Source organism: Lycorma delicatula, chromosome 2, assembly GCF_047948215.1.
Source record: "Lycorma delicatula isolate Av1 chromosome 2, ASM4794821v1, whole genome shotgun sequence".
In the NCBI taxonomy this organism is placed as follows: Eukaryota; Metazoa; Arthropoda; class Insecta; order Hemiptera; family Fulgoridae; genus Lycorma; species Lycorma delicatula.
The window spans coordinates 145,567,765-145,593,272 of record NC_134456.1 but is presented as its reverse complement, the minus strand read 5'-3'; positions in this window follow the sequence as shown (position 1 = coordinate 145,593,272).

Here is a 25,508-nt window from a genome sequence, read left to right as displayed (position 1 = left end):
GATATTACAGCAGTCCTAAATCCAAACTTTCAACAGTCTACGGCTAATCATTTTTGAGTTATGCGAGATACATTACGTACGTATAGACGTCACGCTGAAACTAGTCAAAATCGACTCAGGGATGTTCAAAATGGATATTTCCGTTGAAATCTGTAAACGGAATTTTTTGCGATCACAATACTACTTCCCTTTCTGGTACAAAAAAGAAAAATGAAAAAAAATTACACCCCCTTTAAATATTTTTAAAATATTTAACAATTTTGTTATTTATTCAGGAAATACGAAGTTGGTATTATATAATACCAACGTCCGTGGCTGAGTAGATAGCGTCTCTGCATTTCATTCGGAGATTCCGGGTTCGAATCCCGGTCAGGCGTGGCATCTTTTCAGACGATACCAATTTTCACCGGGCTAATGTCCATAGCTGTTGATGCCCGCTCTTTTATAAAAGAAAACAAGAAAAAACTATACATATCACAAAGCATTAAAAGAGGGATAACCAGTTTTAATCGTCAATTGTCACAATTATTTCGCAAAAAGAAAATTTCAACGTGCTTATTTTGAAAAATTTGAAAAGATATATTTTTCGTGTTGTTTTGTTTTTATTTGTCTGTAATACAGTAATGTTCTTTTCTTTAGAAAATAAAACTTTTTTAAAAACAAATACGTCTGCTTATGTTGAAGGAAATTGCGGACTATTACCTCTTTACCTTATCTATTACTTTTTCAACGTGTACTAATGTTTTTAACGATTCGTTATTACGTACCCTAATTATTTATCACTAACATCAACGGTTTCGTATTCGGTTTACATTAATAAACTTATAAATTTTTCCAAAAGCTTGATTCAAACTAAATAAGTTTGTTGATATTTAATCGATATTTGAATTCCTCGCCAAATCGTATTTTGCATACGAGAATTATACAATCGACAAATTAAATTTAATTACAAATATAATTCTTTTTTTTATTATGGAAATTGGGTGATCCATTATCCACAAATACTTTTATTTTAATTAAAAATGTGATTGATGAAATTTGAAGGATTCAATTAAAGTTTTATTAACTGTTTATAGTCCAGCAAAATACCTCCAGTAAAATATTTAAATTTTTTTATAAAAATTTTTTCACTAAATTTCTAAAGGATGGAAATTTTCAGTCATATTTCATAATATTAAAAACAAATTTTAAATTATGAAAGTATTATTTGAAATAATATTTTTAATTAAATTCTACGAATAGATTAGTTTTTCTAAATGTATCGCAATTTTTATTGCTGTATGTAAGTCTAGTAAAAGCTGATTTTTTTATCAATTTTAAAAAATTAATTAATTAATTATCGTAAATATTTATTCTCAGTTCACTGGTTTATATTAGTATTACGATTCTTTCGTTACATAAAAAGATAAATTTCAGGTAATTAGAAAGTCGGTTATATTGCAGTTTTTCTTAATCCTAGTTTGTAATAGTAAGCTTAACTGAAACAATAAATTTTATATGGTATAAAAATTTGAAGTAAAGAAAAGAACGTGTCCATTCGTTTTTAATCCCGTTAGGTGTAGTCTTTGTATTTTTTATCTACAAAATACAATTTAGAGATGAAAATTTCTTTAATAACAGTGATTTATTGTGGGTAGAAAAACTTACTTCTCCTGTTTTACACAGAGTATTGTACACAACCCTAAATCAGATATTTATGGAAATAAAATAAGCTTCTCAGCTATGAATATTTCACACACCATAGGAATACATTCAGTCACGTGTGTAAGCACCAAATTTATGTATTTAAAGTTATGTTAAATGGAACCTTTTAGGCTAAGTAGAATAACATAATAAATGTGAGTAAAGCACACTAATCGGCACGTACGTCAGAAATAAATCTACCATTTACATTTACTGTTTCTTTATTTTTCAATTTACAAGTTATGTTTTGTTTTTTTTTTTTTTTGCAAGTTACAAACCTATCTATCATTTAATAGGTTATTCTTTGGTAAAAATGTTACTCTGAATAACAAATTTATTGTTGTAAATCATTCTTCATTCTTTTTTGATAATATTAATTTTTATTAGATATGTGACTATTTTTATTAGATATGTAACTGCTTAATATTATCAAAACATTCTACATAAAGCCTACTTAATACAAGTGAGTGTTCACGAATTTGAGAGTAAGTGACTGATTTCCTTTGAAAAGAATAAGTTATTATTATTTAATGTTATTTTTAAACATCAGTTATACTTCTTCTTATTGAATATTTTATCAGCTAGATAAAACCTTTGGACTAAATAATTGATATTTTTTTACTATCTGTTACGTTTTGGGAAGTATTAACAGCAATTGCATTCTAGTTCACGGGAAGAGTAACTTCTCTGTTTTCTATAATTTTAAAACCCTACTTAAAGTAAGAAATTTGTATCCAGTTATTAGTTGTAATTTAATTTTTATCTATTCATATTATTCTGATTAAAACAAATGAAATAGACCTTTTGATGTTTTTATTGCGACCCTCGGACCGTATACATCAAACTTCATTGATCGGATAACTTAACCTAAATTACTGACCCAAAAGCATATCAGATATCTTCTACGAATGTGAGATTGTACAGAAAATAATTCCAATGTTAACAACATAAAAAGCGATTAGAGTAAATGTGAGTAATTAATTGGAATTTTATTTTATAATCATGATAGTTTTACACTTGTTACGAAATATATTATTCTGGTGGTTTGCATAAGAAAATATAATTAAATAAATTTCTTACTCTTCATGAATTAGATTAAAGTCATACAGGGTGTACGCCAGTAGAATGTGTTTTGAAGTTTTCTTCAATTCGTGAAATTAATAATCTTTCTTGTTAAGATACTGTGTAGCAAATGAAAAATAGAAATGTAATTTAGCTTCTAAGAACGTATACATGGCTACATATATACTTCCGAAACGAAAAAATGTGAGCATCTTATTTGCTGGGATCTGTACATCTAAGTTCAACACCGAGCTTCTATGGCTGGCTAAAATATGATGTCAATAACTTTCAGTCGTGTGATTTGCCAACTTAATTACAACAGTAATGTATACAATTACAATTACACAATGTACGTGCATACTTTGTGTATTCCGATCGGTCAAATATATGCATTCCTGTCATTGATTGAAAATAATAGTTATTTTTATAATTTTTACTGTAAGACGAATAATCTAATTTTTCGAAACGAGCTGTCAATGCACTATGTATAACTAATGTTACAACAGTAAATAATTGCTAAGAATGGTTTTAGATCCGTTCTGTAATTAGGTTTTAAACTAGTAAAGTTAAACGTTTTTCGAATAATAATTTTATGTATTAATATTAACTGATTGTCGGGATTCATCATTTCACTGTTTTTAAGGGATTTGTCGTTAACAGCATTACACATTTTATGAAATCCTGTCAGTATGAACTACTCCTTTACTTAGATTTATAACCAGTCGGTCGGCCATTTTAAAAATAGAATTTGTTTTCTTTTCTCTATTAATTATTATAAAATTAATTTTGTTGATAAAATAGTTTGATTTCATTCATCATCCGTATGTCTAGTAATTATTTCCGATTTAATGTATGACTAAAATAATTATTTTTTGTTGTGCTTAAGCGAGTAATTTAAATGAACAACACATGAAAAAATATCGTTTCGTATATTATATGACGTAACGAAATTGCATTTCATGGGATTTGAATAAAAATAATAATTTTCAAGCGAATACAAGGTTTATCAATACCTGTTGATATTATTATTGGTACTAAAATACGAAGATATCCGTTTCCGAAAAATCGAAAACTGAATATTTTCCCTAACGGGATACGTGTTATCTTCAAATTCATATTAATGTAAGAAATTTGAAAGTTAATGGTCTATATGAATTTTTTTTTGAGAATGAAAAGCTTAAGAGAGAATAAATTTAATTTCTGTAGGCGATGAGATTATAAAACGTACACTTTTCCGTTTGGAGGCAATTTATAGTCATTCCGATACACTAGTAGTAGAAGTAATACGTGGAAAATCAATGGGCCTACATACCGAATACAAAACGTACTTTTCCCGTAGTGATATTTATCTTATTAAGAACAATAAAATTTGATAACGATTAAGTTTAAATCTAACATACCGAACCTTTTTCTGTTAATAATAAATACTAAATTCTGAAGTCATAGATTTTTAATAAATTTAAGAATTGTTTAGATAGAACCGTTTATGTTTCAATTAGATTTGCACAACATAAATGAGTGTGTTCTGCATATTTTTCAGTCAAAAAGATCCCTTTCAAATCACAATTTTTCACACTTTGTAATCCTTTCCACTATTGTTTCACCAGAATAAACAAGAAATCTAAAATACGCTTGGATAAAATAAAGTATAATATTACTTTTTATAGAGAGAAAATGTGGAAACTGCTTGTTTTAAAATACCAAGTCTTTTTTTAAACGAATATTTTTTGTAGTCATACAGTAACAGCTGTACATTATTTTTTTATAGCTAAAGAATGATTTTTTAATATTGTGATTTAGAAAACCTGATAAATGTTTATTTAAGTGACTTGATACGGAATAGAATTCCTCTTATTTTACCATGTAATATTTTAATAATCTAATCAAAAGCAATATTTATCGTACAATATTTAAGTTACTATATTTTTCTTAATGATTATAATAGTATTAAAGTCTTTGATGTAAATATCAAATGTCTTATGTACATAAGTCAGCTGTACATATATCAGCTGTCTTATGTAATTATCAAAACAAAACTTGAATTATAATTCTTTAATAGAATTTGTTTAGATAAAAATGTTTTTTTTCATTTGAATTTCTCAGCAGATCAAATTATGATTTGAATTTTTGGCAGAAAGTTCATATATAAAATACTAACTTACACAAACTTTGTAGTCATAAAATTTGTAAAGTGAAATTTTTCTTGAAAAGCAAATTGTAACATAAATATAGTTATTGTAAGGAAGGAAATTTTAAGAAAATGTTAAATTTGTTAGTATTTCTAGAATGCCGTATAAAGTTGGCAAAGAAAACTTATTTACCAGGATAATAAACGTAACAATTCTCATATAAATTTATTTCTATGTAGTAACCGACAATCATACTACACTTTGTGTCTTATCTTAAGTATTGCGCATGCATAAAATTAAAAAAAAAATCAGTTTTACCAGGACGTTTGTTTACAGCTTATACCATAATTTATTTTTTTATGTAACATGATGTAAGGAAGTGCAAACTTTTATTAAGGTATTTAGTAACTATAATATCTCTCAACATAAAATACGTTACAAAGCGTTTTATTAATATTGTTTGAAACTTTATGAAGTAAATGCGTAGTATTTTAATACTTCATATTTGATTATGTTGTACATAAGTATGCTGAATTATGTGGTATATTTGCCTAGTAAACTTGAGAGGTTATCATATTTTATTAATAAAAAATAAGATTTTATATATGTATATATATATTTAACTTATAGTATTAGAATCGTCATCTCAGATCAGCTGTCAAACAGCAAATTTTCGAATCGAAGGTTCTGAAGTTCAAATTCTAGGAAAAGTAAGTTACTTTTATGCGGATTTGAATACTAGACAATGGATATCAGTTTATTTTGATGGTTGTGGTTCAGTTAGTCGTACATCCTAGGAATGGTCGGCTGGATTCTGTAAAAGACTATACCTCATTTACTTGTTATATATATCACCCTCATCTCATTTGACTAGGAGGTTGTTCACCAACTTTGAACAGATTCCAACGTACACGTTAGGAATAGAAAATAATATATATATATATACACGAGTATTTTTTTTTTGTCTTCAGTCATTTGACTGGTTTGATGCAGCTCTCCAAGATTCCCTATCTAGTGCTAGTCGTTTCATTTCAGTATACCCTCTACATCCTACATCCCTAACAATTTGTTTTACATACTCCAAACGTGGCCTGCCTACACAATTTTTCCCTTCTACCTGTCCTTCCAATATTAAAGCGACTATTCCAGGATGCCTTAGTATGTGGCCTATAAGTCTGTCTCTTCTTTTAACTATATTTTTCCAAATGCTTCTTTCTTCATCTATTTGCCGCAATACCTCTTCATTTGTCACTTTATCCACCCATCTGATTTTTAACATTCTCGTATAGCACCACATTTCAAAAGCTTCTAATCTTTTCTTCTCAGATACTCCGATTGTCCAAGTTTCACTTCCATATAAAGCGACACTCCAAACATACACTTTCAAAAATCTTTTCCTGAGATTTAAATTAATTTTTGATGTAAACAAATTATATTTCTTACTGAAGGCTCGTTTAGCTTGTGCTATTCGGCATTTTATATCGCTCCTGCTTCGTCCATCTTTAGTAATTTTACTTCCCAAATAACAAAATTCTTCTACCTCCATAATCTTTTCTCCTCCTATTTTCACATTCAGTGGTCCATCTTTGTTATTTCTACTACATTTCATTACTTTTGTTTTGTTCTTGTTTATTTTCATGCGATAGTTCTTGCGTAGGACTTCATCTATGCCGTTCATTGTTTCTTCTAAATCCTTTTTACTCTCGGCTAGAATTACTACATCATCAGCAAATCGTAGCATCTTTATCTTTTCACCTTGTACTGTTACTCCGAATCTAAATTGTTCTTTAACATCATTAACTGCTAGTTCCATGTAAAGATTAAAAAGTAACGGAGATAGGGAACATCCTTGTCGGACTCCCTTTCTTATTAGGGCTTCTTTCTTATGTTCTTCAATTGTTATTGTTGCTGTTTGGTTCCTGTACATGTTAGCAACTGTTCTTCTATCTCTGTATTTGAACCCTAATTTTTTTAAAATGCTGAACATTATATTCCAATCTACGTTATCGAAAGCCTTTTCTAGGACTATAAACGCCAAGTATGTTGGTTTGTTTTTCTTTAATCTTCCTTCTACTATTAATCTGAGGCCTAAAATTGCTTCCCTTGTCCCTATACTTTTCCTGAAACCAAATTGGTCTTCTCCTAACACTTCTTCCACTCTCCTCTCAATTCTTCTGTATAAAATTCTAGTTAAGATTTTTGATGCATGACTAGTTAAACTAATTGTTCTATATTCTTCACATTTATCTGCCCCTGCTTTCTTTGGTATCATAACTATAACACTTTTTTTGAAGTCTGACGGAAATTCCCTTTTTTCATAAATATTACACACCAGTTATAATCTATCAATCGCTTCCTCACCTGCACTGCGCAGTAATTCTACAGGTATTCCGTCTATTCCAGGAGCCTTTCTGCCATTTAAATCTTTTAATGCTCTCTTAAATTCAGATCTCAGTATTGTTTCTCCCATTTCATCCTCCTCAACTTCCTCTTCTTCCTCTATTTCTTCCTCTATAACACCATTTTCTAATTCATTTCCTCCGTATAACTCTTCAATATATTCCACCCATCTATCGACTTTACCTTTCGTATTATATATTGGTGTACCATCTTTGTATAACACATTATTAGATTTTAATTTATGTACCCCAAAATTTTCCTTAACTTTCCTGTATGCTCCGTCTATTTTACCAATGTTCATTTCTCTTTCCACTTCTGAACTCTTTTCTTTAATCCACTCTTCTTTCGCCAGTTTGCACTTCCTATTTATAGCATTTCGTAATTGCCGATAGTTCCTTTTACTTTCTTCATCACTAGCATTCTTATATTTTCTACGTTCATCCATCAGCTGCAATATATCGTCTGAAACCCAAGGTTTTCTACCAGTTCTCTTTATTCCGCCTAAGTTTGCTTCTGCTGATTTAAGAATTTCCTTTTTACCATTCTTCTTCTACATTTTCTACCTTACCTTTTTTACTCAGACCTCTTGCGATGTCCTCCTCAAAAATCTTCTTTACCTCCTCTTCCTCAAGCTTCTCTAAATTCCACCGATTCATCTGACAACTTTTCTTCAGGTTTTTAAACCCCAATCTACATTTCATTATCACCAAATTATGGTCGCTATCGATGTCTGCTCCAGGGTAAGTTTTGCAGTCAACGAGTTGATTACTAAATCTTTGCTTAACCATGATATAATCTATCTGATACCTTGCAGTATCGCCTGGCTTTTTCCAAGTGTATATTCTTCTATTATGATTTTTAAATTGGGTGTTGGCAGTTACTAAATTATACTTCGTACAAAACTCTATAAGTCGGTCCCCTCTTTCATTCCTTCTGCCCAGCCCGTATTCACCCACTATATTTCCTTCCTTGCCTTTTCCAATGCTTGCATTCCAATCTCCAACTATTATTAAATTTTCATCTCCTTTTACGTGTTTAATTGCTTCAGCAATCTCTTCGTATAGACACTCTACCTCATCATCATCATGGGCGCTTGTAGGCATATAAACGTTAACAATCGTTGTCGGTTTAGGTTTTGATTTTATCCTTATTACAATGATTCTATCGCTATGCGTTTTGAAATACTTCACTCTCCTCCCTATCTTCTTGTTCATCACGAAACCTACTCCTGCCTGCCCATTATTTGACGCTGAGTTAATTACTCTAAAATCACCTGACCAAAAGTCGCCTTCCTCTTCCCACCGAACCTCACTAATTCCTACTATATCCACATTCACCCTATCCATTTCCCTTTTTAAATTTTCTAGCCTACCAACCTTTTTTAAGCTTCTAACATTCCACGCTCCGACTCGTAGAATGTTATTTTTTAATTTTCTGGTGACCCCTTCCTTAGTAGTCCCCACCCGGAGATCCAAACGGGGGACTATTTTACCTCCGGAATATTTTACCAAGGAAGGCGCCTCCATTATTGCTATGTGAAAATGCAGAGAGCCACATTTTCTTGAAAAAAAAGCAGCTGTAGTTTTTCATTGCTTTCAGCTGCGCAGTACTCAGAGGACTGAGTGATGTTGATACGGCCGTTTAAGTCATTGTGACTCACGCCCCTAACAACTACTGAAAGAGCTGCTGCCCTCTTTCAGGAATCATTCCTGAATGATCATACGAGTATATATTTGAAAAAAAATCAAATATATTATTATTAGCTTTTAATCTTATAATAATATACGTATTTTAAATGTTTTTTTATTTATTAAACAAAATTTGGTGTTTTTTTGCAACAACCACTTTTTAATAAATTTCGTTTTTTATCATATAAAAATAAAATCATTAGTTGACTTATTATTTACATTGGTAAATTGCCGTCTCTCGTGGAGGAATATTAGTGTTTCAGACTTTCATCTGGTAGGTCCTGGGTTCGAATTCTGGTTAGTTAGTACAGTATTCATCTAGTATAAAATTTTAATATCATATTCTTAAAAATAGACTTCCAGGTTGTTTCGTATATAATCATAAAACACAAAAATAAACCTAACTTTTCTACCAGAAGTGAACAAAAATTAGGATTCGATGGTGATAAAAGTAGGATAGATGGGATTCAACACAAATTTCTTATTAGTGTGAAAATAAGTTAAAATAATTAAAAAATATTTTAATTTAATCTGAAAATTCAAACAAGTTAGCATGTACTAACTCACATGAAAACTATCAGTTTTCTTTATCTCCAGTTAATTTTTTATTAGGTTAATCATCACCAGTTTGACTACGAGTAGTTTAATACTATTTCTTTCTATTCTTAGCTAGATTGTTAATCTCAGATTGCTCGGTAAATTTACATCTCATATCCTCCGTTATATTTTTCATATTATTTTTTTGTTTACCTTTATTATTGTTATTTTGCACCTGCTACTACGCCCGCATTAACTAATTCTATTGTTTTAATGTGTGTCATCTACCACCCCTTGTCTTTCTTTTTGAATAATCGATCAAAACTTTCTCTCTTTTCAAATACGTTTTGTAGCACTCTCATTAAGTTATAAAATGAACCTGATTTTCAACATTTTTCTCTTTAATCATATCAAAAGATGTATTACAGATAAAGTTTTTTCAACTTTTATCGTTCAGCGTTCAGCCTTTATATTAACCACCTCTTTATCCCCCTGTTTGTACCATTTCATTAGCTTTGTGTTTCTTATTTTTAATTCAAAGTATATTTCTAACCAGTAATGAATACATACTCATCTTTAGTTTATCTAATTAATTCTTACTTCCGGTAAAAATTAAAATATGCTTTGGAAATGGAAAAATGTTTATTTTTTATCCTTTGGCTAGTACTCTGTTATTAAACTTGCTTTAAGGTTTCATTATTGCTTTTTTTCATATAAAAATTAAAAAGAGAAGATAAAAGGCTTAAACGTTGTCTTGCTTCTTCATACAAATCTATGTCTTCCACCTGTAGGTTTAATACTATAATCTGAATTTTTCTATGCAAAACATAAATTTTCTATGTTTTTATTTTATGACTATCATTCATAAAATATTAAATGTTTAATTTCATTTTATATTAGCAAATGTTTTTCAGAATAGTCAAATTCTAGGTCTATGTCTGTTTTTTTTCATCTGCCTTCTGAAAATAATGTGAGAGATAAAATAATTTACCGTCTTCGTTCTGTTTGCTCTTCCTAATTTTCTCGAAATTTTTGTAAAAGTGAATTAAAAAAGCTTTCATTCTTTCCATTTATCACTTTCCTGTACTTATATTTCATTATCAGAAATTTAGGTATAAATATTTTATAGAACCATTTCTGACTTTGCAAAAATATTTTTACTGTATATCAGAATTACTTTTTTTAATGAAAATTCTCTTCTTTTTTAGTAATTTTTAATTTGTTTGAACTTTGTAATTTTTAAACAAACTTCCTTCAAATGCGATAAAATATTCATTTTCCATTTAAATTTCCTTAACAAAAAATAATTTCATCCTTATTTTATTTTCTATTATAAATATATGTTTCAGTCTAGTAAATATAAAGTAAACATTGCAGCTTAAATTATTCAAAAAGTAACGTCAAAATTCAAAAGCAAAATATTCTTTGGATCTTAACATTTATACTTTTTAATATTAAAATATGAGTTCAACCTAAATAACTTTATAAGGAAATAAAACCTTTACAAAATCTTTTTCAAGGATCAAGAAATAAAATTAAAATGAATTTTAAATTATTTTATAAAAAGTTCAAGTTATATTTTTGTAATATTTTGATAATAAAATATTTACGTCATGGCATAAAACTCCGATTTGCATGTTTGAAAATTTCTTTGTAAAAATATTATAACGGTTTCAACAACAAACATTCAAGTAGTTTTGAATCGAATTACAAATGAGTTAATCCGACAATACCTTTTTATATCTGACTTCTACTAACAGAAGTAGAAACTTATTGTATGTATGCTATTCAGTTGCTTTATCAGTACAGACGATGTTTTAAAATAGCACGATTATTACCTTGTAGTTATTTTCTACGTATATAGCTGCTTTTATTGGATGTAGATTTAGGAAAAAAAATTATAAAAGAAAGATACTTTTCAAATTTAGAAAAGATTCTTGTTTTCTACAGAAAATACCCAGTTTGATAATGTTCTTCAAATAAAGCATTAAACTAAATGTTAAGATCCTTTACTAACGTATTATAACAACAAATTATCTTAAGCTTTATTCTATCAGCGATATTATTTTTTTTTAAATTATTGTAAATTATAGAGTGTAATAACCTGTAGGCTTAACTACGGTTCAGCATTCGGTCTAGAAAATCATAGTTGAACTTTTCTGCAGACATTATAAAGTCACTGAACAAATTACTTCGGCAATTTTGATTTTTAAATTCATTGAAAAATACGTATAAGTTCATTTAAAAGGAATGAGTAATTTCATCGGAAGAAATCCCTATATAACATTCTGCACTATAACATTCAAACACTTAGGAAACAGTCATTTAATCCAGTTTTAAACCCTTTGCTTGGATTTAGTGGATATTATAATATACATAAAACCACCACGAAGGTTGGGATGATGGATAAGAGAAAGAGATAAAAATTATAAACGAAGAAAATTTAGTTATGAGAAATCGCGGATCGAGACAAACAACCTTATCCGAAGGTTAACTTTAAAATTTTTCCAGGCAGTATTTTCCATACTAGTAAAATTCTTTCGGGAGTAATTATCAGTGCATATTTAACTAGAAACGATTACTATATTGTCGTTAAATACATTTTTGTTTTCAAGCTGAAGATAGTGTGAAAATATTTTTTCCCAAATACTGTACTAGATAAACAACCATCAGATAAACAACCATCGGTAATCCAGCCTTCAGAATTTTATGGAATATGGTATCCAACTTAACTAAAAGCTACCTTCAGTTAGATTTGCACTGGAATATAAAAATATAAAAGTAACTCCACCAATAATAGCATTTCATATCAAGTTTACAGCATTCATGTGTACACTATCCCTCACTTTATTGTACGCAATTGATTGGTTACCAGTTATCAAGTAACTGGATATTAATAACTGGTTACCCAGTAAACCATTAAAATATAACCTGTTAGTTTAAGTAGTATATACTCACCATACTGTAATTTCAGTCTTTATTACTGAAAAACTGAGTAACTACATTTTTATGCTACAGTAACGATGACAACTTTAAATAAATACTGTTAGGTTGATTTCATAAGAAAGCTACTTATTGTAATGGGTACTACCATGATTCGACTTCCGAAAAATTTCGATATATCTTTGTGTTTCACATCCCTAAGACCCCCGTCAAAATATATCAAAACTACCGTCAGCTCAAAATTATATATATACATATATATAACTTTCTTGTGGACACGATAACTGCCGTAATTTTGCCCCAATCACTTTCAAATTATTCCTTAAAAATAAATCATCCCAAAATTTCAGTCCAAATTTTTAACGGCCAAAATTATACCATGGGGTGGAAATGGGGGAGGGGGCTCTTTTCGAAAAAAACATAATATCGCTATAACTATCTTATTATGTAAAATATCGAATTCGATTATAGTTCCTACTATTCTTTGAATAAGGGCTGAAAACGTATATAAGTAAAGTTTTTTGACATCACCAACCATTGGCCCAGGGGGTGGAAAAGATGGGATTTCAAAGATAAAAATATCATATCTCCCTTAATAGGCACAGTATCGAATCAGTTTAAAGTAGTAGTTAGTCCACTAAACATTAACTAAAATTTTATACAAAAATTTTATATGACCACCCTTGCGGCAAGGGATGACCAAAATGTTGCTGGAATTGTAGATGAAACTTGTCGTAAGCTAAGTATGTGAAACTTTATTCACATGCAACCATTGTCGTATTGAGTAAATTTGAAGTTTTTCTTAACTTTAACATAGATTTCTATCTTTAAGTTTTATCCCCTACTTGGCACCGGGGAAATCTATCTCCACCTTCCGGCGTGCCGAAAAGGTGTTTTTGTTTTAATTTAAATTCTTTTCAAATGTTAACTTTCGCGGTAACAGTTATCTTACTGTTTAACAGCTGCTTCAGCGTCTATTTAGACGCTGAAGCAGCTGTCGTGTCATAAAGGAAAATTATTTAAAGGGAAAATATGGCGATAAGTCAAATTTTTTTGGTGTTTACAGATATCAACGTATCATGACCCATTAACACCGAAAACACAAAAAACCTATAGAAGATTCTGGAAGAATGTAAGTATGTTGCCTGTACCTTCATAAATATCTCTGGACTGCCGGAACATTAAAACTTGAAATTTGGGTCAAATATATTTATATTCTCAGGACACTGATCATATTAATTAAGTTCTAAACTTAATTAAACAAATTAAGGGAAGGGTAAATCATTTATCGCCTTTTTAAAATTTGAAATTTTTGTAGAGGCATCGTAAGAACTTGAAATCCGGTACACTAGTAGTACTATATGAGTTGCTTGCCTACTGAAACTTTGTCAATCGGTTTTAGGATTGGGTGTATAAAATTATCTTATTTTTTTTTAGAATTTTAATTACATATTTTGTAAACGGATTACTAACAAGGAAATAAATTAAAAATTAAAAAATACGACTGCCAAATAAACATTGCTCTTTAATATAGGATAATTAAAGAGCGTGCCGGTGACAAATTGTACATAGTATAATCTATTTTCAAAATTTTTAAATTTATATATATATATATATATATATATATGTGTGTGTGTGTGTGTGTGTGTGTGTGTGTGTGTGTGTGTGTGTGTGTGTGTGTGTGTGTGTGTGTGTGTGTGTGTGTGTGTGTGTGTGTGTGTAGCCTATGACACTTCCGGTGACGTAAGGATTCCAACGCGAGTTGATATATTAAATTCGGTTCAGCCGTTGTGCTGCTATAACGGAACAAACATACATACACCCTAAATACGTACATTACACTTCTTTTTGAAGAGTAGAGTAAAAACTTCTGAAACTTGGAAAAAATATTCGTTTTCATAAGTTCTAACAAATTTTGGCCACAATCCGATTATGAGGTACGGTAATATCCAAAAACATATATGGTATATTCTCTATGTAATATATTATATTTTATTCCATTTTGTGTGATATCAGTATTTATGTTTTATCTCAAAATAATTTTTGGGCATACTTTTAAGTCAAGGTCAAAACCAAAATTATATGAGGTAAACTTTGCAAAATTTTACATTTTCTATTACCTAGTGAAATATCACTACCACTAGTGATAGAACTAGGTTTATATTTGATCGGGTCGATATTTGATAAGTTTCAATCAAAATAAATTTTTAAGAATTGGGAGATATTTTAAGATTCAAGGAGTAAAATGCCAATCAAATGATAAACGTGGCCTAGTATTTTAAACGTAGGCATGAAATTCCTTTCTCTTATCTCTTTTTGCTCAAATAGTGTCATTTGAAATATGCTGCTGTAATGTCTGGAGTTATCTTAGAAATATTTAAATAAAGAATATTCCCAATGTTAAATTCTTAATGAAATCAGATGGATATTGAAGTTGTTCAAGAATTACTTTATCCTCAGCGCATCAAAGTCCAGGAGTTTCATCATTCCATTTTTGGGAACCACAATGATTACATATTTTAATCGAGTTACCTATTTGAATACGATTCAAATTCATATAGTAAATTTTAGGGTAATAATAATTAAAATAAAATGATTTGGGACCCGACACATTTCTCGAAGGTTGAAATAAATTTTAAGCCGAGCTTGCTCTTCAAGTTTTTGAGAACGCTCATTCACGTTGTCTACGATCATAAATTCTAGAAACCCTACAAGTTCTACTGATCTGTGACTTCACCGACCTAAAAATGATAAAAATAATAATACCAAACTGAAAGTGGAATCTACGTCAATTATATGTATGGCATACTGTGATGGATCTTGTTAGTTCAGAATATAAAAATCTACAGAAAGCTATATTACTCGTGTAGCATGAGTTTTCCTGGTCATAGCTAGTGGCTAGTAGTTACAAAAGTTTTAATGTCAGTGTACATTAAAAATAATAAAAAGAAATTCTAGATTATTTATTTATACGTTTTTTATTTATTTATGTCAGTAAAATTATACAGTAATAAAATAGTTGAGGTATTAACTGTAGTTGACATTTCAGGGGTAATTAGAAAGCTATAATTAAAATTTCTTAATAATAATTGGTTCAGCAGTTTTCGTGTTTTTCGAAAACAAACTAATAATACGTTGTTTCTTTATATAGTAGAGGGTAGAGAGATAACTGATTTGATCAATTTTAAATAATAGTAACAACGTCATTAATATTTAAAAACCCTACGGTGTGCTTGGAAGTAAAAGTTTGTTAAGGATGAACCCGGGAAAGTTACGCAACCTTTGAGTATATTGAAGGTAAGTAAACATGTATTAAAGGCAAATACTGAACGTAAATTTGTATATAATGCAAATTTTATTTATTTAATAATTTAATAAAATAGAAAATTCTTTATACTTTTTAATTTATTATAACAAAAAAAAAAAAACAAGATATATTAGCATGAATGTAACGTAATAAAATGTAGCTCAACCATAATACTAGACCACCAATTTCTGATGCGAGACATAAATAATATTATTAATGCAAAAAAGTAATAATCCAAGGCTACAGAAAATTTAGTAAATGTAGACAGTTAATGTCACGTTTTCCATTAAATAAAAATAAAAAAATAACATCAATTTTAACGATTCTTTACTCTTTACTATGTTTTTAAAGAATGATAATGACCTATAAATAGTAGAATGTTAGTATCTTTTTAAGGATATAAAAGTGCTACAGTTTGACACGTATTAGGGAGGCGTTGATAGCCATGAATTTAAACGACATCTGTGGCTTTCCCTTGTCTTTCTTAACATCAATTTGCAAGTGAAAGAGGGCGTCACGGCGCCATAAACCCTTCTGATGAGGTCTGCGGCCCAAATAGCCGTTGGTGAGGAAGTTAACTTCGCTATCCATGACGAGGAAAACATTTTTTGTTCATTTTTTTCTACATCATGATACGATGAATCTTGTTCTTTAACAACCTTATTTTGTTAGTTGCAAATATTAGTTTGTTGTATATGATAAATAAAATTATCGTTTTTAAACATTAATGTGGGTTATTTTTAATATCAGTTATTAATGAATCTCTTTCTTTCGATTATAATGATGTATTCTTCAACTTCTGTATTTATTATTTTCATTTCATCTGTAATACAGAAAAAACATCCTATTGTTGTGTTTCTCTATCTGTTTTACAGATAAACGGTTTTCTTCTGACCAGTAAAATATAGGTATACCGTAACATGCTTCATCACAATTATTTTGCTCAAAAATAAGTTGATGAGGCTTGGATAGACATTTTGTACAAATTTAAGGCACATTAAACTGTAATTATTAATTTTTATTTAAGTTCATTAATATTTTCATGAAAGAGAGAGTATCAGATAGAGACAAGTGCTCATAATTTTCTTTCCGAATCGAAATATGTAACTTAGATGAAAGACTGGATAGGACTCATACTTTCACTGTTCTCTTATGTCTGTCTAGGTTGTGACGTCATGATGAAATTGTGAAAATAAGGGAGGTGTGTCAGATGTAAGACTTCTAATAAAAGTACATTTGTATTCACATCATTCTATTCGACATGTATACTGCGATGTATTCAAAGGAGTGTGTATAATACAGAGAGCTTCTGTCCTCGACAACATTTCACGACGTTACGACGTCATGTCCCCTGACATGTTCTTATGTTACAAAATGACATGAGTAATCGGATAGAAGATTACCTTCCTCTTTATCACTGACCAACTTTTGTTAATTAGTTTACAATTAGTTGCGCTAAGTCCAAGCAGTAATTTAATTTAAGTATTAATTTTCCATTCTCAATAACTTCTATTTGGAATTTATAAATTGGATTTATTTTTTATAACCGGTTATAAATATTTGTCGGAACATAACTGTTAGCAAAATTACAGAAGTAATTGCCAATAACAATGACAGATTAGTTTAAATATTTATTTATTTATTTTTTTTTTAACTTAATTTTTACGGGCATCGACTGCTAAATAATATTTATTTAGCTAAATATTTATTTTCATGGGTAATATGAATACGTAAGTAAGTGTTTCTTATTCATACAGACTCGTTTATCCAGCAGTATAATACTGAAGTCTTTATGTGACATTTAATTTAAATAAACCGATTCTTGTTAAATTTTAAATGTCATTTCTAATACTAAAGAAGAAAATATATGAAAAGTATTTCATAAAATTTGTTATAAATTGTTTATTAATGAAATAATTTCTTATTAGATAATTTAAAAAAAAAAAATTATTATTACTTGTTTAATGTTTGTTTAGAATTGTGAAGAAAGTTTATAATTACATTTTTACAATGAACATTCCACTTTCCGAACAAGATAATCTACAGTGTAAGATTACTGTCATAAAATATAAAAAGTAATTGAACATTGCGATCTGTAATGATTTCCTTTCAGATGTTCTTAAATTATTTTTCAATAATATGTGTAAATACTTCCAAAGGGTATTCGATTTTATAAATTTAAATATGTTATTATTTTAGTGATGAGCATGCTAAAAATTAAACATAAAGAAAACTTACCTTCATCACTAGTAGACGATTTCTTTAAATATATTTCTAAGCGGGCAAACCACAATTATTCAGTTCTAATGACTCTTTTAAAAGATCACGGATGATCTACAAATGTGCTAGCATAAGCCGGATTTTGGAAAAAAAATAATCGAATCACTTTTATCTCCTGTTCCTTTCACATATCTTTTTTTATCAACTTACAAAATCATCATAAAATTATGCTAATGGTTATACTTGTTTACAATATCATGATAAAAGTCTTACTAACATTTAGATAAAGATTTTCTTATCTAATCATGTAATGTTCTGTATATTCAGAATGATCCAGAAGGAAAGAAAAATAATTTTTGAACTGATTCTAAAGCTTGAAACAAGGAAAATGGTCATACAAACATATGTCTGAAAACGCTTTATTATCCAGTTACGGCTAGCAAAAATTTCGTCCAAATTTCAGTTTACCCGTGAAATGAGATTTTATTGAAATTTTTAAAGCTTTATATAAGTGGTAACTTGATAGTTTGTAATGTTTCTTGACCTAAAAAAATCGAATAAATCAGGCCCCAGAACTTGTCTCCCGTAATTTTCATTATACCCAACGAAAACAATTTTTAACTTTGAAGTACAATAATTTTGTTAAATGAATAATAAATGCGTAAATTTTATTATTAGAGTTTGTAGAAAATTTAATTTTAAGTAAATTTTATGTAATAAGTCTATGTAAAACAATAAAAACAATTTTTATACAATTTTTATTATTAAAAACAAAGCAGAACAAAACTTAAAAGAAAAACATTACGACTGTAAAAATTAAAACATTTGTTTTTAATACAATAAATTTAAAAAAATTCCTTTTATGGAGGGTAATATAAGCAATTCCTTCGTATATGTTTTATCATAACATCAACGGGTACATGTTGATGAAAGGGAAAATATTCTTCAGGTGGTAGAGCTCAGTCCTACAATGAGCACGCGAAGAATTTCTGCATGACTTAACATTCCACAAAGTACAGTATGGAGGACATTACACGCTCAACGGACTGCGTCGTATTATGTTCAGAAAATTTAGCATCTCCACTTTGATAGCCTTGCAAGATGACTGCATTCTTCTCAATTGGTTAACAATTATTACCATTTAATTCCAATAATATTTTCGGACGAAGGTACATTTACTCGTTGCGGCATAAACAACAATTGAATCACATCGGTGGTCTGAAGAAAACTCATATGTAAGTGAATCAAATTTCCAGCAACGATTTTCGGTCAACGTTTGGTGTGGCAAAAAATTAATAAGCCATTTCATACTAAACGTACGTTTTAAAGTAAAAATCAAACTTTACATAACCTCTCAAGAAAATATTCCCCGCGTTTGTATGTATATATAGTCGTAGTTTAAGGTTTTTTTTTATTTTTGTTATATTTCTGTTATTTACCTTATTATAGAATTCGAATATTTTTTCCTACGTCCCTCACACTAGACTTTTGTTTCAGTAAACTAATTATAGCACATTTGCCAAAAATAAAAAAAATTATAAATAGAAATATCCTCATTATTAATTAAATATTTTTATTTCCATATTAAACATTGCAAGAACATGTGTGTAAAAAAATGTTTTCTTTTAAAAACATGAAAAATGAATGTTACTGGTTATCTGGTAATATGTGATTAAATTAAATACATTTTACATCTTTTAATTTTTTTTCAACGATCTTATATAAACTTCTACAAATAATTTTAAATTTAATATGTAGTAAAATAAATTAAAGTTACTCTTTACATGATACAGAAGAGTATTTGTAGTCGGAACTGGAAATTTTAATTTATATGGAATTTTTTATTTTTTATGTTTACATTAAAAGCACATCATTTCAATTAAACACAAAATGTTATGCAGAATTCATCTAGTTCTGTTTTTACTAAATAATAAAGTAGTATAAATTGTTTTCTTACACTTAAAAAAAAAAAAATTTTTTTTTTTTACAAGCACATCGTATTTTCCAGCAAGAGTGATGAAAATGGTTTTTTCACTTTTTTGTTTAGATTTGTTTACCTTATATAAAAAAAATATATAATTTGTGTATTTTCTAGAAGCGGAAGAATACAAAAATTCTACTCAATTAATAAGTGAATAGTTTTTTAATAAATGCAGAATATCGTAGCAATCAAAGATATATTTAAACAAATTCTGAATTACCTTTTTAATACCGTAAACCTTTTCTAATTACAATTTTATTTGAGGAAAAATGTCAAGTAAAGGAAAAACCCAATAATATACATTTTAGCATTAATCATATTTCATCTTATCCTATATGTCTTATAACAGACATTTTCATTACTACATGTGGTTTTTAAATAATCAACATATATTTAATTAATGAATTATTTTATTGAAAATTAAAGCTTTAGTTTAATAAACCGTTAATCACTAAATCTTTTTATTAATATTCTTCTAGTAACTACTAAATTTTCTGCTGTTAAGCTTTTGAAAGTTAAAATTCCGTAGTTCATTTAATAATTTTTTCTCATGTATACTTTTCTTGTATTTCATGTTTTAGTTTATTTCTTAAAACTGCTTATAATTTTTGCTGTATCAACAGGTTAATTCTGGGTATGTACAATGTTAACCCAATATTTACCACATAAATAGACCACACAACACGGCTATATTCATGATTGGTTACGCGGCAAAACTAAACAATATTCTGATACTCACACTTTCGTCTTAGTTGCAAAATTTCTTTGACTGTTGCTGGCTAATTTTAACAAATTTTTTCGATTGTAAAAGAAACAAACTTTCTATTGCTTTTCACCCATTATGTTTTTTTTTTTTTTTTTTTTAATTATGAGAAAAATTGTTTTAAAAAAGATTTAGGCGAATATAGAAATATATTTCTTCTTTTGTATAATAATTCTTCTTTTATTGGTAATAATTTTCCATAAAAGAATGTAATGGCAGTCAAATATGTGCGAATTTTTAAAAAAAAACGTTTTTGACATTATGATTCTATAAAATAACTCCTTTTTTAATTCCTTGTACTTTACAAAGAAGTACAGTAATCGCGAAAAATTTCGGTTTTCATGTTTCAACGGAAATATCCATTTTTACCATCCCTGAATCCATTTTTACTAGTTTCGGCATGACGTGTGTACGTATGTATGTCGCATAACTCAAAAACGATTAACCGTAGAATGTTGAAATTTTGGATTTAGGACTGCTATAACATTTAGTTGTGCAGTTGTGAACTCTTTTGATTGCACCAAAAATGTTCAAAAAAGCCCAAAATCCAAAATATTGGATTTTTGGACTTTTTCTTAACTGCAAATATAAGCTCTCATTAAGAGCTTTTCAACGATATATCATAAGTGGTACTTATTTTAATTGGTTTAAGTTATACCTCAATAAACGTTTAAACAATGAAATATTTGGATCTTACAAGGAGAAGGAATAGTGGTTAAATTCCGACTTCATTTCCATTTTTTAATTTTTCTTTTTTTTAATTTAAATATATTGATTTATTAATAATTAAACTCAGATTGTAAAAAAAAACTTTTTTACAATAAATAATAACCCAATAATTAAAAAAAAGAAATTGAAAAAGATATAAAAAAAAATATGTAATAAAAATATAAATATATAAAAAAATATATATAATTTAATAGGCGTACAAGGAAGTCACACGGTGTCCACGTCGGATATTTTTTAATAACATTTATTAACAGGATATTGTATGAATAATAAAAACCTAATTTAATTTTTAAACGTAAATTTTTCTCGATCAAATTTTTATTTAGTTTTATTATTGAACAATAGAAAAAATAATTTTTTACTATAAGTTTCATAAAACACTTAGATCATGGTTATTCTATGTACAAAGCCTTGAATTATAGAAAACTGTACGTTGTGTTTAGTTTAGAGATCAAAATACAGAATGGTAGTCCATTATGATGTGGTGGTGCAACTTGTTTTCAGTGAATGCAGTATAGATAACTATTCCAGTGCCGTTTCGAGAGAACCAATGTTTGGCTTCCATTCTCTGTTGCCTCCTATTCGGTTTACTATCTCCCCCAATCACCAGTTACTGATTAACAACAATATCGCTTTTCAAAAACAACATCAGTTACTAGAATTTTAAGTTTGATTTAAACTAGTTTTTATAATTCAATCGTAATCATCTGAAAACTATGAAATTTCACCTACACAAAATATACTTAGAAAATACTAAATATTGTGGTTGAAAATAATGAAATACAGTAGTTACAAGCAATTTATTTATAACTTTTTTTTTTCATCTATAGTTATGTAAGCTTTAAACTGTGAAATAATAAAACACATGGTAATATTTAGAGCTTTATTAGCTCTAAAAATTAGCTCAAAAACTATATTTCTATTCAAAGGAATACTTATTGTTTCTTTCAGTTTATTATTTAATGTAAGGTTGGCACGTGTTATTTAAACACACACACACACACACACACACACACACACACACACACACACACACACACACACACACACACACACACACACACACACACACACACACACACATATATATATATATATATATATATATATACACGTAATACACCAACTATGATAGAATACTGATATAAGAAATATCTTACCTTCATTTTCATGAAAGAACATCGCGGGTTCCTGCGTCTTCAATGATATAATAATTCCGTCATTGCATAATAAAAATTTGTGAATATTAAAACAAATTCTAAATATTGAAACTAATAAAGTTGAAAAAAAAAAAATATTACGCATATAAATATAAACAAAATTCCAATATGATAAACTATCAGACAGTGTTTAAAGGAGACGCTCTTATAAAAACTGTAACAGATAGCAGCACTAGTTTAAGTTCACAAAGATTTTTAACTTATAAGATATATTTTCGTTTCGAAGCTTATTTACAATCGGTTACATTTACATAAACCTTTAGTAAATTGGATCACATCCCAAATTAAATAAGAAGTTATCAGCGAAACTCCTCGAAAATAAAAAAAAATTATGCCAAGCATATAAAATTAGCAATTATGAATGATATTCTAACCAACGTACAAAAAAAATAGTACATATAAAAAATTTGAAATTAAGAGTCGAATAAATAATGCATAATACTCACATCCAAGTTTACTATAGACATAGAGACATAGAGACATTAAGACACTATAAGGACCCTTAGGTCTATAACGTGAAGTTGGTTAAATCTTCTAATGTCATCCTTAATATGTAGTAGGTTTACTGCCAAATGAATTGTGTAGTAGTTAAACTGTAGTTCGTACTTTGAAATGAAAAGTTGTATTTACTTCCGCATAGACTGTAATCCTAAATTATCCTGGATGTCATTGTCCTTGTAAACCAAGGACCTCTGATATACAGCTCGTTAGCATATTATGAAACCGCGGTAAGATGTTGAAATTGCTTCTGCTCGCGGTCACCCGTAGTTTGCTCCCGTAGGTTCAGATAGGTTTTACAATTGTTGAGGATACCACCAACTTTTTAGACAAGGACAAATGAGAACATCTACATAGCAATCAGAACATGTTGTTGAACATTATTTCAAATTGCTTATCTTCTCTCTTATATGAAATTTCCTATAGAAAGATAGAGGTAGCTTACACTCTCAGTTTGCGTAATTACACCGCCATGAAGGTAGACCCGCGGGCAGTCTCCTCCGCTCATCGTGAATTTCACACGGTTCGATTTTGCTTACATAACGCGTATTCTCCAAGTGCTCAGACATCTGTTGATTATATCCAACTAAAATTGTACGGTTGCGCTAGCAAAAACTGTGAGGGCAGCTGTATCAACCGCAACTTACTGTAGCTTCCTACAGTAACCTCGTCTACCTCGTAACCTCGTCTAGTTGGAAGGTTTGCAGTAAATATGGAGTATATTACGAGACCCAAGACAGAGCACTGAGGAACCCCCTACCTAAGTTCGATGTACTTGGGCAACTACTGGTTATATCTGAGAGAAATGTCCTTTTATAAAGCCGGTAGGATAAGGTAATATGATTGAGGAAGGCTCATACTCAATTGTAAGACCTTTTCAAAGACCAATAGAAACACATTTTTTAATCGATTAGAAAATTAAATTAAAACTTTAGATATAAAACTTATATACACATTTATTTAAATGTAATTTATTAGTTTTCATATTTTTACAGAATTATATTCCTTCTTTGTTTCAGGTGGGTATTGCAGTAAAAGATTCCATTTACTAACATAATTTTGTTACAATTTATCTATCTCAATTTAATATTTATAATAAGGTAAGAATACATAATTTAATAAAGTTAAATTTAATCTTGAAAAACATAAAGAATACATTTAAAAAAACTTGCTTCATGATTTTATGTTTAGTTATTACTTATAAAACAATTATTAAATAAAAATTAAGATCCCAAATAAAATCCTTGTTGTCATTTATCCGTTGATGAATTAGTTATTTAGTCCATGTATTAGTTAGGAGGGAAGAGAACCTTATTTTAATATCAAATTATTAAAATTAATGTGAATGTAATGCGTTAGAATTTTCTGATCATTAGTTTATTAAAACTTTTGAATTCCTTTACTTGATAATTTTAATTCACATGAATTGCGTTGATTGACAAATTTATTTATTTTTATTAAAAAATCTGAAATTGTAACTTATCCCGTATAAAAAGAGTCAATCAAAATGGTAAATAACAATGATAATGATTGTAACAATAAAAAAAGTAAAAGGAATAATGACAATAATAATATAATAGCATTTCCTTTCAGAATATCTTACTATAATACAGGTACGATTTGACATGCATTTTATGTGTATACAATTCACATGACCATGACTAAATTCATGTTGCTCACAAATTTAATGAACATCTGCTTGAAATGTAGAAATAATTTAAGTAATCAATTACTGACATATATATGAAATCAAAAGAGGATTGCTGTTAAAATTTGATTATTTCCAGTAGATAACCTATTTATTTTACTAATTTCAAAATGAACTTTGTATTATTACATATATATTTTTTGAAATTTTTCTGTAAATTACCAATATCAATGCCATCAGTATGACAATAAAATTAAATACTCGAACTCAATTCAAACAAAAGATGTATCATTTGAAAACGATGACATCTTTTGTCATCGTTTTGATTAATGACTCGGTGTCAAATTAACGGAAAATAACACCTTTTAGTTTAAGTTTAATACGATATAGTAAACTCAAAAAAGATATACTTACAGTATACGTACAAATTATGTTTGGATTTACTATACCTGACTTACTACACATATAATTTACAACCAAATGTAAAGAAAGAGAGAGGAATGAGTGAGACTAAAAAATTGTTTACGAGTGATTCAGGAGTGGGAAATAGTTTGAAAACTGATTATAGAGCTTGAAACAAGGCAAATTAAAACACAAGAAAAAAATTTTATACAAAATATGTTCGAAAACGCTTTGTAATTTGATTTACAGCCAGCGAAAAATTTCGCCTGGATTTCAGTTACCCCAGTGAAATGAAGTC